Source organism: Rutidosis leptorrhynchoides, chromosome 4, assembly GCF_046630445.1.
Source record: "Rutidosis leptorrhynchoides isolate AG116_Rl617_1_P2 chromosome 4, CSIRO_AGI_Rlap_v1, whole genome shotgun sequence".
Lineage (NCBI taxonomy): Eukaryota > Viridiplantae > Streptophyta > Magnoliopsida > Asterales > Asteraceae > Rutidosis > Rutidosis leptorrhynchoides.
This window is the reverse complement of record NC_092336.1, coordinates 389,593,763-389,611,872: the sequence shown is the minus strand read 5'-3', so window position 1 is coordinate 389,611,872 and position 18,110 is coordinate 389,593,763. Positions and strand designations below refer to the sequence as shown.

The 18,110-nt window shown below is 34.5% G+C and overlaps 1 non-coding gene across 1 annotated transcript; it reads right to left on the bottom strand.

Moving 5' to 3' along the window:
* Nucleotides 1–2,581: 2,581 nt before the first annotated feature.
* On the bottom strand, nt 2,582–2,688 carry LOC139845702 (small nucleolar RNA R71). Its single transcript, XR_011758465.1, has one exon. It is a non-coding gene; the product is annotated as a small nucleolar RNA R71 (small nucleolar RNA).
* Between the last annotated feature and the right edge of the window lie 15,422 nt (nt 2,689–18,110).

Sequence of the window (18,110 nt, the reverse complement as noted above, 5' to 3'; positions counted from 1 at the left end):
TTCACTTAGCATTATGCTAATTCCCCCATAGTGTTTTGCCCTGCAGGTATAGATTAGCAGCTTTTCGTGGGTTTTGCAAGGCAAGTGAAGAGGTTTGACACATTGTATAACTCTGATGTTTTGTAATAAACAATGTGATCAACTGGCTTGTATTAATAACGTAACACCTGTGATTTTGTGAAATCATATAAGTATGTACTAATATATGATATGTAAATTAATCAGTCTTCTGCTGTGAGTGTCTTTAAAAAAATGTGCATGTAAAAAGTACGGTGTTACAGTCGAACACCGCGCAAGTTAATTCTATTTCTACTTTCGAGGTGGGTAGTACAATTTTTCATACGCCCGAGGTTTGTTCAGTTTCATTGAGGCTGCTTAGTTATGTTTATGATGAGGAGGATGTCGATGAGGAGATAGAGATGGAAAATGTGACTATTAACGCTATGTTTACTTTTAGGGATGACGTTTCCATTAGGGAGATGAAGAAGGTGCAAACTCCAAGCCCACGAAGTACCACACAGTCTACCCCTAATTTGGAGGCGTATCGTATGCCTATTCCGTATCCACAATGTGTTGAGTCTGAGAAACCGAAGGAACCAATTGAAAAGGTTTCGAATAATACTAATGATATTTATGGAAATGTTCCTGATATTGCTCTATTTATATACGTTTTATCTCTCAATATCTCCCTCATTTCATTTGGTTTTGAGGATCATTGGGGCCGAAAGTTTTTTATTTGCGCTAAAGTGTCGGTTCAAGGCTAAAAACTTAATTTGGTGCAAAATTTACCAAATCTTAATCAAAAGAGGCAAAGAAAATGACAAATGCAGAATTCAACTCCAAAAGTGCCGCTCTTAATAGAAGAGCGCCGCTCCTAATGGTCAGAAGCACCGCACCTCAAAGAAAAGCGACGTTCTTGTATATGTTTTGGCATCATTTTTCACCAGTAGCCAAAAGCTGCTCCTAATAGCCAAAAGCGCCGTTCTTATTAGAAAAGTGCCGCACTTATCCATAAAGGCGGTGCTCTTGAAGAAAGCCAAAAGCGCCGCTCCTGAACCAAAAGCGGCGCTCCTGTCAATGTTCAGTCCATAAGTTTCAGCACTATAAAAGGAAAGAGATTTGGTCATTTCAAAGAGAGCTGCAATTCCAAGTCCGTTTTTCACTTATAAAACCCTAATTTCATCATTCATTGGAGTTTGAAGGTGAATTGAAGGAGGCAAGCTCAAGTTCCATCATAGTTTAGCTCTAGATCTTCTTCTCTTTCAATTTGGGTTGTAATCTCCACCTTTAATTCTCTAGTTTTTGAATTGATTACTTGTAATAGATTAATATGATATTTATTTGTATTTAAATGCTTATGATTAGTGTAATCTTAGCCTTGTTTGGCTAATTTGATTGTGTTTGCCTATCTATGAATCTCTAATGCAAAGATTTGCTCTATATCAATTGAATGAAGTTGTTTGAATGAAATATATGAGCAAGTGTTAATGTGGTAGCTATGAGGTCCATTGCTATGCATTGTTTTAGGCTTTACTTTGATTACATAGATTGTGTAGCTCTCTTAGTGATTTAAAAAGTGAATCAATTTGTGCTTCAACACTTCAAGTGATCTAGAAAACTAAATTAGGAATCTCAAGTGATTGTGTTCTTAGTTTAGGTTGGTTTTCAATTGGCCTTTAGTCAACATAGTGGTGTTCGATTATCTTAAGTGATTTTGATAGTTGAAGGGTTTTAAGTGATTTCAACCCAAACATAATCTAAATAACCGCTCATACTTAACTTGATCTTAGGATACAATGCTTATGTGAGTTTGCAAAGTGTAATATGATTAAGGTTTTGTAGTAATGCTAAACATTTAATAGTTAATCAACTAATGCGATAGCAAATTGGGTAAAACAGGGCAATCCAAGCATAGAGAGGATTAGGTAAGTGAACGCTACTTTGTTAATTGATTTAGTCCTTAATACTTAGTTACTTGTTACTTGTTACTAGTTTTAATTGTTAAGTTTAAGTTTGTTTACTTGTTCACATTTCAGTTGTTAATTAAAATCAATCAAGACCCCCCAATTAAACAAACCCTAGGACAATTAATACTGTCAATTATTCTGCTTACACCGCTCTCTTGGGATGAACTTGTACTTACATAAAAAGTGCTATAATAATCGGGTTCTAAGTGCTCGTTAGTTGTGTGTGCTTATTTGTAGTGTTTGAATCTTGTATAAATTTGAGGGTAATTGATGTATTGTTCCACACGTGTCAGTTCCTTTGGTTGATTGTTCCACCAATTGGAGCCGATAATTGGAAGATTGAGGGAAACTTTTTCACAATGATCAAAGATATGCTTTTTCATGGTTTGATAGAGGATAATCCGTTTGAACACATTCAAAAATTTAACGACATTTTTGATATCTATAAGAACAAACATGTGAGCGATGATGCTTTCAAGTTAATGGCATTCCCTTTTACACTTTAAGGAGATGTGAAATCTTGGTTAAGGAATTTACCACCCGATTCGATCAGAACTTTTCAAGATTTAACCGATGTGTTTATCAAGCACTTCTTTCCGCCATCAAAGATGGAACGACTTAGGATGGAAATTAATGGATTCACTCAACGGGGTGATGAGACTTTGTATGATGTATGGGTACGTTTCAAGAAGATGCTAAGAGCTTGCCAGCCACATGGTTTGATCAAAAAGGAGAACATCAACACATTCTACCAGCGTACTAATGCTTTGACTATGCAATATCTTGATTCATCTTCGGGTGGAGTGTTTATGTATAAATCGCCAAATGCGGCCGAAACTTTGCTAGAGTACATCTCGGTTAATACATACGAATGGGAACCTTCACCTCGAGATTTACCAAGGAAAAGTGTAGCACAAGTAGAGTCACACTTGCAAGCTTAAATAATCAATTTCAAATATATGGGAAAGAGTTGAAAAAGCTACAACAATCGATCGTCGCGATGCAAGTAGGTTGTCAAAGGTGCGAAGGGCCACATCTCACCAAGAATTGTCCCCAAATTAGTCAATGCAACCATATTGATCTAGATGACATTCCCATGAATTCGGAGGCTCATGTCAACTACGTGAGTAATCAAAACTATCAACGGAGTGGAACATCAAACCAAGGCTACTACAATCCTAAACAAAAGCAAGTCTCGTTCAACAATCAAACCAATACACCACCCAGATTTACAAACCAAAACCAACACCGAAACCAAAGTTACAACAACAACTATAACCAAAACCAAAACAACAACTTCCAATACCAAAACCAACAACCTTATAACAACCAATTCAATTCAAATTATCAAAACAACCAAGGTTATAGTCAACCACAAAATAACCAAGGTTACAATCAACAACCTCAACAAAACACTCAACAATCCCAACCTTCGAAGAGCCTAGAAGAGATGATGCAAAATTGTATCAAGAAGGTGGAATCAACCGAAGCTTTTCTAAAAAAAGAGAATGAGTTCTTGAAGCAACAAATACGAAACCAACAAGCTTCATTTCAAAATCTTGAGAGCACCATTGGAAGACTTTCAAATCAAGTTGTCAAAAGACCACAAGGAACTTTACCTTCAAACACTCAAGTTAACCCAAACAACAACAACCCGAAACAACCAACACTCCCAACAACGCCAAAAAAACCAAAACCATAACAACACGAGAGTTATTCCTATCGAGAGCAACACTACCAATCAAAACAACAACCAAGCGAGTTCATCAAATCCCAATAATAATTATGCTCAAGTGAACTCGATTGCTTCAACCAAAGAGGATCAACCCGAATACCCTCATGTTTTCATGTTCGATGTTGAAGAGGACGAGTTTGATTTGAATGAAGCATTGGAAATCGATACAATGGATTTTGGGGTATACAAATTTTCGGATGATTAGGAAGATGCAAAGTTCATTCCCTATCAAGTTAAAAGTGTAATGTCCATGGAGGCTACCGAGTCAACATGCAAGGAATTAGAGGGTGATTTTGAGCGAATCAAATTTGGAAAAGTAGAAAAGGTCTTAAATGCAAAGGAGCAGAGGAACGAGGTCGAGATTTTTGCTAAATCAACCAAGTAGAAAAATGAGACACCGGTCTCACATCCTCAACCATTGCCTCCTACACATCCAAAGGATGTGGATTGTAAGTCAACTCTAACCGATAACGAAAACATTTATGTTAAACTCCCCTTGGCGGAGGTGCTTGAGAATATGCCCAATTATGGGAAATTTTTGAAGACACTCATGGCCAAAAATGGAGATGTTGAGCAAGCATCCACCACTTTCTTGAAAAAGGAGTGTGATGGGATTTTAAAGACCTATAACATACCACCAAAAATGGGTGATCCCGACCTTTCCTTATCCCATGTAATGTGAACGGGTCAGAGATGTTTACATCTTTAGCCGACTCGGGGGCAAGCATTAACTTCATGCCCTACTCCATTTATAAAAGGTTAGGCTTAGGTGACCTTTCACCCACTACAATGGGAGTTAAATTAATTGATCAATCCATTAGCTCTAGTGTGGGGATCGCCAATGACCTAATAGTGAAAGTAGGGGACATGGAATTTCCAATTGATTTTGTAATTGTCGATATCAAGGAAGACCCGGTTGTGCCCCTTTTTTGGGAAGGCCATTCTTGGTAACCGAGGGTTCTTTCTTTGACTTTAGAACCGAAAAATTGATGCTTAGAGATAAGGATAAATGCATGAGCATACGGAACAAATATGTTAAAACATCATCAACACCCTTGACCACACCACAAATTGTTGCTAGTGTGCAATGCATCACAAGCACAAAACAAGTTGGCTCGTCAACTAAATGTGGTGGGGATTGACCAAAGGAACCCCAAGTAAGCCCAAAGATCAAATTGATGTTATTGATAAGTCCATAAGGAAATTGTATGGGCGGGTACATCGGGATTCCTCCAAAAAGGATGAACATTTGAGAAAATGCCTAGTTTCAAACTTGTCAACACATGAAAAAGTCAAACTCAAGGAGTTGATTAATGAAGCTAAAGTAACAAACGATTGGTTAGTGTTAATACTAGTTAATGGTCGTCATGTAAATTTTTCCCTTAGTTCAATGGGATGGGAGGTTTACTACCCCGGTATTAGTTGAAATTTCAAGAGGATGGGAGTCGGGTGATAGACTCGTTAAAAACTTTCCACAATCGTGTACATAACTTATTTTAGTTGCATTGCATTTAGAATTGTATAATATTCCTTTTGTTAGTTGCATTTGCATGTAGTTGCATTTCATGCATATGGCTAAAATGGAAAATACTAAAAATAGCTTGTGAATGGATCAAAATTGACATAAAACTGAAAATTCTTCATTTAGGTACAAAAGCGGCGCTTTTGCTCATAAAAAAAATGGCGCTCCTATTTCTAAAAGCGACGCTTTTTCTTGTGTTTTGGGACCAAAGATGGATAGTAGGAAAGAGTGACGCTTTTGTCTCAAAAAGCGACGCTTTTGTAATTCAGGAACGGCGCTTTTGTACCAAAAGCGGCGATCCTGGACCTGTGTACTTAAACTTGTTGCACAACCAAACGCTTTACTTTTTCACCCACAACTCATCTTTTCTCTCTAATAGCGGCGCTTCTAAACCCTAATCGACCCTAATCACTATCAGAATTAAAATTTCTTCAATTTTCTTTCATATCTTCAATCATTAACATGGGAAAAGTAAGAATCCATCACTTACATTCAATCTTTAGCATGATTCTTGTGATTTTTGCTAATTTTCTCTTTATGCTTGATTTGTTGATTATGCTTGATTAATGATGTTAATGGTCAAATTATTGATGAATCTAGGTTACATTAATGTTTATTAACATGATTTGCATGATTATTTACATCGATTTTGACTTTGAAATTCTAGGGTTCATCCCAATTTGGGGGTTTTTGATTTCGAGCCAAATTGGAGTGATAATTGATGTTATTGATGCTTAATTGATAGGTTACCATGATTATCTTGCTTTGAAACCATCTTTCATGCTTATATGAATTGAAATTGCAAATTAGGGTTCATAAGTTTAAGGTTTGACTTGGTTTGACCAATTCGAGCATGTGATTAGTGATGTTGTACTTGTTTGCAGCCTATGAATGTTATAACATGAAGAATTGGAATAATTTGATGAATGCTCTTTGTCTTAGCCAAATTTTGAATGAATTAGACTTTAACTAGGATTGACTTTTTGCAATTGGGTCATGTTAACCATGTTTGACTGAGTGAAGCTTAATGGTTTGTGACAACCCGTAAATTTCCGGCAAAATTTAAACAAAAATCTTTATATGATTTCATTTAACCTCGACTAATTCCGACGATTCACGAACAATTATTTGTAAATAATTACGCATTAATTTGATATATTAATATTATTATTATTAATATCCTTTTTAAACAAGATATCAATAATTAATATCTTTATTATTAGTATTGTTATTATGAATAAAAAAAATATTGACAAATATTCTTAGAAAAGTAGTAAATCAATTTGTTTATTTTAAAAAAAATATTAAAAAAAATCCTTAAAATAAATGATTTTTTTTAATAAAATAAATAAATAAATTACTTTTTAATTAAAAATTATAATGGAAAACTACTTTTATTATTTTATTTTGTGCATTATCCCATGACCTAACATTTAATACTTTTGAATTTTAAAATCCCATTAAAAATTAAAATATTTCTTTTTTCTTTTAATTATTTTATTCCTTTTACCTAATTTTTTCAAGTATAAATACCCCTCATTTCTCATTCAAACTCACACCAAAATTTCTCTCATTCTCTCTTTGAAGAATTACTACTAGTAAGTATTCTTTTCTTACTTTTTACTTTTTACTTTTTACTTTTTACTTTTTACTATTTACTTCTGTTTATTATATTTTTACCGAAACATGTAAATAATGTTATAAATTATATGCAATTAAATTTAAAATAAATAACATGTTATAATTAGTAATATATGTTACTAAAAATTATAAAAGTATTTTTATGAATTAATATATAGGAGTTATAATTAAAATCGAATTAATGAATATATATGTATATACGCACCTAACGTGAAGGTTATAATTAAAGATAGCGTACAAAGACTACAAACATCACTGCTACTTGTGGCCTAGGGTGATCCTTGTTACCATTATGGGACGCTTGTGGATATCGAATGCCAAGATTTAGATTCTGGTCAAGAGATCCTGGGTCGCTCAGTAACAATAGATCATTCAAGTGACTTGCATGTTAGCGACGAAGTTTGGACGAGATTGTACAACATCTTTGTTAAGATTTATAACCCGAACATTCTTAAACAAGAAGCTTACTATAAGTCAAAGTTTTTCATAAATAGTAGGTTTCCAAAAATAGAAACTTTTGAGAAATAGGAACTTTTCTCGAAAACCGTTACTGTCAATATAGTTGCTATATTAATAAACATACTTTATGTCAAGTTAGACATTAACTAATCAAACGTTATACCTCAAGGTTGATATCCAGATCAATTACTTGCTTTACTTTCCTTCTTGCGTGGAATACTTCAACTACTATTTAATGTAAGTTTCATATGATCCCTTTTACTCTTTACATTTTTGGGCTGAAAATACATGCGCAACTTTTATAACTTTTTTACACGTATCAACTATTAAACTGTGATATGTTGGGCTATGACCAGCAAGTCCCCAACCGACAAGTATAAACGATAACTTGTTACGGGGCAAACTTGAAAGTCTACTCTAAATACAAGTATCAACTATTAAACTGTGATATGTTGGGCTATGACAAGCAAGTCCCCAACCGACAAGTATAAACGATAACTTGTTACGGGGTAAACTTGAAAGTCTAGTCTAAATATCAGTACCAACTATTAAACTATGCTATACCCGACTATGTTCGACTAAGTCCCTACAGTGATATTTTTAATTGCTGTGGCATTCTTAATTATTGGGGATAGGCCTATCGGGAGTAACGTGCCCGATACATTTGACTAAGTCTTTGTATTACTTGATAATGAAATTAAACGATAAGGACAGAACAACTTGTCACGGGGCAAACAACGTTTAGTCTAAATATCACGCACTGGCATAACTTTTTGATCCTGCGGGAGATCAACTTGACTGGATCTGAGTGATCTACTTATGAAAACAAATCTTGTGGTCTAACACTATTACCGAAATTATTATTTATGACAAACCTATGAACTCACTCAACCTCGTGTTGACTTTTTAAGCATGTTTATTCTCAGGTACTTAAATATTGTTTTCGCTGTATATCTACTGCTTTGATGATGATTGCTTGCTATGCTTGGAGTCTTCATTACATATCATATCAATTAAAGATATATTTATCTTCCGCTGCAAAACTCAACAAAACGTCTCATGTAGAGTCGTTCTCGTTTATACAACTGTGATTTGATATAATTAGTCACAAATACCCCAGGCCCTATTTGGGGGTGTGACAGATTGGTATCAGAGCTGGTTTAACTGCGTCCAAAGCAACGACCGGTTAACGTTCCCAACATTCGGGTTCGGTTAACGGCAACGACTTTGGCTAAGTTAGTCGTAGAGGGGTTCTCACAGTGTTACATGTACCGAAGCATTGGCTCTTACTCCTTGCGATCCTTTTATGGTTGGCCAAATAACAGCGGTGACGCGGGCTGTAAAATCAGAGTCTGAGGTACGCTCAGTGGTCACAAGGCGGTTAGCCGACACGGCACTGTTTGGGAATAAATCCCCAATCTGTTGTCACAGATTGGTATCAGAGCAGGTTGTTGTAGAGAACCAGGATTGCATTTTATGTGTGCCTTATACAATTAGGTACCTTAGCAATGTAGGACTACAACTTTCCTTGACCATAGTGCCTTTAATTGTTGCCTTTAATTATTAAATGCTACACTATACCTTAGAAACTATGCTTATTAAATTCTTTAATATTTCTTAGAATGCCGAGCTAATCTAAGAACTCTGCTAATTCCCCTAAGTATTATCCAATTACGCCACCGCATCTAAATGCGACACTATGATTTCTGAAATTCTTGACATTCCTAAGTCATCTATCATGGTTTATGTATTACATATGTATTACATGAAATATTATCCATGAATTTTGAAACTCCTATATTTGTTACTATTCATACTCAAATGTATATAACTCCCTGTTATATCACGTACCTATATGCCTTATGCCTTTATGCATCAGTTTGTGAACCGAAAAATGTCATTGGGTTATCACAGTATACGAATTGAAAGTCTTTAATCGAAAGATTATTAGGTTACATACTTATCATATTATGATGTCGACACGCCATACTGCCACTATTGGAGTATAGACAAATCATATCTTATCATATCTTATCATATCTATCCCAATATACTTTGTCTAATAGATTTCCTAAATTTCCTCCGTAAATTACGAAAATCTTTTTATAAATACGTATTCAAGGAGACGAATATATCATTCAGTATTCAATACCCATTTCATATCAAACCCTATTCCAAACACATAATATGAACTTCTCGAACTCTTCAAGCTCCAACGGCAGCGTAACCAGAACAAACGAACTAATCAGCCATCATCTTTTCTGGATGAATTGGGGATGGGTTCGTAGCCGACTCAATCAATGGAGATAAGAAGAAGGTGATCCCTTCCACCAACAAAATTCACCTCTTGGCGAAGAACCTGAAGCACTTACCGGCGAACCAGTTCGGAACACCATTTTCTCTCTTCTTTCCAGGGTATCCCGTCACGAATATATAATATCGAAGATTCTAGATCTTATTCACCCCTTTATTCCAACCGCCAATCATCCCGGAAGAGTAGAAGAAGTCAACGAGCTTCGCGCTCGAGTGGTGGCTCTGGAGAATACGCTGCGATATCTACAAGCATCAGCAGCACCAGCAGCATGACCAGTACCATCAGTACCATCAACATCACCACCAACAGCATCAGCTTCACCAACAACAACATCCGCATCCCATGCCTCAACATCACACTCAGTACCTCAAACATCAACATCATACTCCCATAGATACCAAGGAATATTAGTAATAATGAGTTAAGATGTATTGACTCATTCTTCGTGAAGTATTATATATGTATACCTTATATATATATGATTTGGAACAATAATAAATCTTGTCGTACTAAGCAATTACGTGTGAATCTCAACTAACATGTACTACTTGGTTAATTCATATCACTAATATGCTATGATGTACACCCTTCGTTAATGACTTAACAATTGTTAATCACTGCTTCAACACAATAAACTCCATTTCATAATAAATCAAGTGTAACGATGAATGTATTGATTCATAACTTCATTAGAGAAATATTTCGCGACAATTATGAAATCTCTAAGGTTTTGGAGATTATTTATTCTCGTTTCAACCGTAACTCATTTTATTATACTAACTCATTAAATCCATGATTACATCTGAAGGAAAATATATATGTATGTATATTTTCATAAAGACCGTAATTAAAACTCTTTTGTGTAAACTGTTAATTGTGAAAATATTTTAACGGGTAGGTAATACCCTAGAAATATTTATATCTCACATTAATATGTTACATTGTACATTCTTCAATTCTGATTCTCATGAATTGTATTCATTCATATTCTATGATGAATTATCATATCAAACCACCGAAATTATCATTCATTACTTTTAAAATCAATAACGCCTATTCGTTAACCATTAGATCCGTTGACGATTACAATCAGCATTTAATCATCTAAAAATAAAATTTCTTGAAACCATCTCAGATTGAAAACCAATGATTCAGATATGGTAGCATTAAATGCAGAGGAAACAGAAGAATTTTCCTCATCATTAGATCTTAGAAATTCTAAGATATCACTGTATCTTTCGTTATAAATATCCTCTATATTTCTGAAGATATTTTCATAACGATTCTTGACCGCAATTAACTGTCTCCTTGCGATATCTTTATCACATCATAAAGGAAACTGTTTTAGTTTCTATATTCTGTATAATTCAAGTTTAAATTATGAATGATTTGAAGTAGTGTTGGGAATTGAAGCATGAGTTAGTATAATATAATGATGTCAGGCCAACGTGATTATATTACAGTAAGTTATGCTAAATTTTTAATGGAAGATGATGATTCATAGACTTTATAATCATCATTTGCCATGTTACACGACTCTTACATTCTACCTAAATCTCTAAACATATCAAGAATATATTTTCTTGATAGTTCTATCTTTTCGGATATTTTGATAATTTGACAAATCAAATCATGCTATTACTTTTCCTTTTGCTTTGAATATTAAGATCATTCGAAACTTCATACCTACAAATTCTGGATTCATTACTCGCTTTACTTAGAGTCGAGAGGAGAATAAAAAGGTAAAGAGCTTCGACATATAAGGGAAAATATAAAGCCCGATAACGATACCGAAATTACAAACCGTGTATATCAATGCGTATAGCGACATAAAGGCACGGGAGAATTAAAAATACTATAATCCTAAGATAAAAGTAGAAGCAAACAAATTCCTCTGGTGGTAAATGAAAAAGAAGAATGACTGAAACAATAGTCAAAAAAATATCCAGGATAAGAACTGGATGGAGCATTTTCACAATCTTTGAAAGTGTGAATTGAGAAAGAAAGTATGAATTGAGAAGTGGTGAAGATAATGAAACGGAAGAAGCTAATTTATAGCAAAATTCTAGAGACGTCAATCGAGACAATTTCACCGCATTTAATCAAAGAAAATCTCAATTTCCGTAATTACCGGAGAATCAAATCTTATACAAATTATGAAGATTTTCTTTAAACCCTTGAATTCCGAAAATCAACTTTAACCGTATCAAAAATTAAGGCAAATATTTAATTTCCTCATAGCTTCGTTTATACTCTTTCTATAATCGAATCGTTTTATCCATATTATTTAATGTCGATAAAACTCTAATTTTCAACTCATATTCATCATTCTTGTTATAAACAATGACGATCTCTATCAAATTTCATGATTATGATTTTCATGAACTCCTCTCTATTTTGTCTACCCTAATATTGTGGCATAAACGCTCAAGGTTTAAATAAGCTCACTATTATTCATCACACATTTCATGTATATTGAAATGCTTGTATAACGTCATCATCTCTTTCTGAGGAAAACCTAATCAATGACACTCTTGTTAAATCCTTTAGATAACCTCCGCATTAATAATAAAATGCACTTCATAGAATTTATGGATCGTAAGATTTAAACGCTAGAAACAAAACAATATCCTATTAGTTGGAATTCACGAAAGGCCCCGAGCATACCCTGGAACGTGAAGACCAAATAAAACGAAAATATCGTCACCTGTTTACAAACATCGCCGACTGATGGCAACAACTAAATTTCGGGACGAAATTTCTATTAACAGGGGGATACTGTGACAACCCGTAAATTTCTGGCAAAATTTAAACAAAAATCTTTATATGATTTCATTTAACCTCGACTAATTCCGATGATTCACGAACAATTATTTGTAAATAATTACGCATTAATTTGATATATTAATATTATTATTATTAATATCCTTTTTAAACAAGATATCAATAATTAATATCTTTATTATCAGTATTGTTATTATGAATAAAAAAATATTGTCAAATATTCTTGGAAAAGTAGTAAATCAATTTGTTTATTTTAAAAAAAAATATTAAAAAAATCCTTAAAATAAATGAATTTTTAAATAAAATAAATAAATAAATTACTTTTTAATTAAAAATTATAATGGAAAACTACTTTTATTATTTTATTTTGTGCATTATCCCATGACATAACATTTAATACTTTTGAATTTTAAAATCCCATTAAAAATTAAAATATTTCTTTTTTCTTTTAATTATTTTATTCTTTTTACCTAATTTTTTCAAGTATAAATACCCCTCATTTCTCATTCAAACTCACATCAAAATTTCTCTCATTCTCTCTTTGAAGAATTACTACTAGTAAGTATTCTTTTCTTACTTTTTACTTTTTACTTTTTACTTTTTACTTTTTACTATTTACTTCAGTTTATTATATTTTTACCGAAACATGTAAATAATGTTATAAATTATATGCAATTAAAATTAAAATAAATAACATGTTATAATTAGTAATATATGTTACTAAAAATTATAAAAGTATTTTTATGAATTAATATATAGGAGTTATAATTAAAATCGAATTAATGAATATATATGTATATATGCACCTAACGTGAAGGTTATAATTAAAGATAGCGTACAAAGACTACAAACATCACCGCTACTTGTGGCCTAGGGTGATCCTTGTTACCATTATGGGACGCTTGTGGATCTCGAATGCCAAGATTTAGATTCTGGTCAAGAGATCCTGGGTCGCTCGGTAACAATAGATCATTCAAGTGACTTGCATGTTAGCGACGAAGTTTGGGCGAGATTGTACAACATCTTTGTTAAGAATTATAACCCGAACATTCTTAAACTAGAAGCTTACTATAAGTCGAAGTTTTTCATAAATAGTAGGTTTCCAAAAATAGAAACTTTTGAGAAATAGGAACTTTTCTCGAAAACCGTTACTGTCAATATAGTTGCTATATTAATAAACATACTTTATGTCAAGTTAGACATTAACTAATCAAACGTTATACCTCAAGGTTGATATCCAGATCAATTACTTGCTTTACTTTTCTTCTTGCGTGGAATACTTCAACTACTATTTAATGTGAGTTTCATATGATCCCTTTTACTCTTTACATTTTTTGGCGGAGAATACATGCGCAACTTTTATAACTTTTTTATACGTATCAACTATTAAACTGTGATATGTTGGGCTATGACCAGCAAGTCCCCAACCGACAAGTATAAACGATAACTTGTTACGGGGCAAACTTGAAAGTCTACTCTAAATACAAGTACCAACTATTAAACTGTGATATGTTAGGCTATGACAAGCAAGTCCCCAATCGACAAGTATAAACGATAACTTGTTACGAGGCAAACTTGAAAGTCTAGTCTAAATATCAGTACCAACTATTAAACAATGCTATACCCGACTATGTTCGACTAAGTCCCTACAGTGATATTTTTAATTGCTGCGGCATTCTTAATTATTGGGGATAGGCCTATCGGGAGTAACGACCCCGATACATTTGACTAAGTCTTTGTATTACTTGATAATGAAATTAAACGATAAGGACAGAACAACTTGTCAGGGGGCAAACAACGTTTAGTCTAAATATCACGCACTGGCATAACTTTTTAATCCTGTGGTAGATCAACTTGACTGGATCTGAGTGATCTACTTATGATAACAAATCTTGTGATCTAACACTATTACCGAAATTATTATTTATGACAAACCTATGAACTCACTCAACCTCGTGTTGACTTTTTAAGCATGTTTATTCTCAGGTACTTAAATATTGTTTCCGCTGTATATCTACTGCTTTGATGATGATTGCTTGCTATGCTTGGAGTCTTCATTACATATCATATCAATTAAAGACATATTTATCTTCCGCTGCAAAACTCAACAAAACGTCTCATGTAGAGTCGTTCTCGTTTATACAACTGTGATTTGATATAATTAGTCACAAATACCCCATGCCCTATTTGGGGGTGTGACATGGTTGATGATAATGCATGCTTAGCTTGTGATATTACATATGATTTGACATTTGCTTGCATGAGCTAAATGTTGCAACTTTTTGATGAATTTGATATTGTGCCATATGGTTTATCCTTGTTTGATTTCATACTTTATCATGCCTAATTGCAATTGTTTTTGTCATGCATGATATCTACTCGCATGATTTGCATGATGAAACTTGTTGTGAATTATTGGAATCAACTTGGTGATGATGATTGAACCTTGAATGCAAATTGTTTCTATGCTAACCTATACCACTCCACAATGTTTTTCTTGTTTGTCTTGTTTTGTAGACCAAGGATACCCAAAGAACACACAGTGCAATCGGAAGTGGAACGAAATGACAAAAGAAAATTGGAGTAAAGGGTAAGGGAAAGCGACAAGAACCACCTCAAGACAACATGGTGAAGAAGAAGATACGATGATCTCGGAGGATATACAAAGACTTTCAACGGACCCTTGGTTACAACAAACTTTAATGATTGATTGTTATAGACCGGGCCTCAAACTCAGGCTTAGGGATGAATTTTACCCGGGAAAGTACATTGATTGGTCACTCTTGGATGAAGCGGGTATGCGTGAGGAGTGTGAGAACCTGTTTAAGGCTGATTACAATGGTTTAAAACTTAGCCCTTGGATCCCACTTTTTAACTTAAATGAGCCTGTTTAAATTGTCCCCACCTTAGAGTTCACATCCACCTTAAGGGTCAACTTTAGGGTAGACTCAATTGATTGCCCAACTTACATGCATTTCTACCTTGCGAGAGAACCCCAAAGCATGAGCATGCTTCAATTCATTAAGGCTTTAGGGATCTACCACGAATTTAGGAACTGTACTGACATCCTTTGGACCTATCTTAGTGAGTGCGAAATCCCCTCCACCAACCATAAACAATTTGACTATCCCGGTGTTTGGCACCGAATTATCACCAGACCATTTAGCCCGAGCAAGACCGTGGCTAATACTTTGAGGACCATATAACTTCGGGTCATAGCCCTCTTTGTTGCTAATACGGTGAACTACCGTTATCATAGCAATGAAAAAATGTCCTATTTGGACATTTGGCTTACCGACCGAATTGACAACAAGGCCCATGTTCATATCCTACACATACTAGCCGATTATCTATATGATAAACATGGGAACAAGGGTAAAAAGGGAACGGTAGGTGGTGTTTTTGTGACCCGGATAGCTAGACAATTAGGGATTAATCTAGAGGGATGTAAGGCCAAAGCGATTGCTAAATTCAACTACGTGGATTATAAGGGGGTACGATTCTAAAGAGGGACCAAAACAAGGTATTGAGGAGATGGTTCGATACGAGGAATGTGAATGTGGAGGAGGAAAATGAAGAAGAAGAAGAAGAAGAGCGGGTTAGGAATGAATATGAAACAGGAAACGTTGGGTCTAGTAGTGGAGCACTAGGTTCTGGTAGTGATGTTCCGGGGGAGTATGACCCCTCTTGGTTTGTAGACCAATTTGCACAAATTAAATATTAATCATGGCAACCAAGAATATGAGGCACGTTACAACTTTTCGGGTCTCCGAGCAGTATCACAATGGCAAGTCCATTGTGATCAACTACACCGATTGGATCCTAACGTCCCATTGCCATTTTCCCCCATCTACAACCCATATGATCTTGAGCACCCATGGAGCCAACCCCTAATCAATTATGACCACAACAAAGCTTTGAAGAGAGCTCGCGAGTTTGAGCATTTCGAGAGGTTAAGACAACAACAACAAAATCAAGATACATGGGGTGCACCACCCAACTATGATGAGTATCCGAACTCGGACCAATCCGGGAGTTCCTACTATGGTGGTTATAATTGGTAACTCGATTTGTTGTGCGCTCATTCTTCTTATTGGTTGTTTGATTAAACTTATGATTGTTGATTTGTGGAACTTATTTTAAAACAAAATTGTGGGTGGATGGTTTGGGAATTCGAAACAATTTGGTAAGGATTTGTAGTTGCGTTTGAACTTTTAAACTTTATTTGTGCTTTGGTTGTTTGAATTTTGGTAGTTGATTCATTTCCAGAAGCCATGTAATTCCCGGATGAAAACAATGATGAATTTGCACTTGGTATGTAATAATTTGGCACTTATTATTACATAATGTTTATATTTATCTTGTGGTTATGAATGTGTTGTTGCTAATCGTTACTACCTTGTGCTTGTTTGCTTAGTATAGAGATTATCGTTTGTTTGTAAATATGATGATTGGGTTGTTTGATTGAGAAACTCATTATGTTGGTGGATGTTTGTATTACTTTGATGATGATATTGGAACGTTGTGATTTCATTGTGTGTGTACATACTTCCCCGAGTATTTCCCCACACATTTTGTACCTTGTGAGCAAACTTAAAATTGTAGAGAATGTCATGTGCATTTGGCTCCTTCTTTTGGCTCAACAAATGGTACAATAACATTCAAGCGACTTTGGTGACTACATATTTTCTGAATGGTGACAACAAAGATCATTTGATCTAATCCAGTTTTTATTTTCTCTTCTCTCATCTATTCTATTTTCAAAATGCCCCTCATTTTTACTTATTCTATCGTTTCAATGCAACGAGGGCATTGCATCAAACTAAATGTAGGGAGAGTTAAAATATCGAGCCATTTTAAACTTTTTCGGTTAAACTTGTCACATATACTTTTCAAAGATTAAAACTTGCAATGTTGATCAATTTTTAGAGCAAGTTTTTAACCATTACATTAATAAAAATCATAATCACTAAAATGGTTAAAACTTGAAAATTTTTGAAAAAGTAAAGTCTTTTCCTTGCTTTTGCATGGAAGTAAAGTCTTCCATGTGTTATTCCAAAAACCAAGTGTTTAAAGCGTTATGATTTAACACTTCTGGATGAGTCAAGTCCATCCATGATAAGGATTCAAGTCTCCCGAATGTCGTTTCACTTGGTGTGGGAGACTTACTAATCTACACCATTTTATATTGACATTGGTTGTCTCATCATTTCACGATGTTTCAATCGATGTATCATACCGTGGGAAGAGGAGCCACCGAGCTTCACCGTGTGCTATCTTCTTGATGAAGAGCAATGGCTCCGTGCTAGTGTTGCTAGACAACACATGCCATAGCCAAAAGCTATGGCACCCTTTGTGTTCGATCAATTATGGAAAGGTAGTTTCTACTTCCTATCTTTTCTCAAAATAAGCATAAAAGCTTGTTATGTGGGAAGTAGTCGAGTGAATAAAAGCTTTGAGCTTTGACACTCTCGAGAGAGTCGAGTCCTCCCAATGTTTCATTTTGGAAGTCAAGTCTTCCAAACTTGGAAATAAAGTCTTCCAAGTTTTATTGTGTTCCAAGCTTGGGAGTAAAGTCTCCCAAGTTAAGTTTTGTACCAAAAATGCCTAAGCTTGGAAGTAAATTCTTCCAATTATTGCGCAATGGACCCACTGCTAAATCATACACCTAAGTAGTTACTTTCTCAT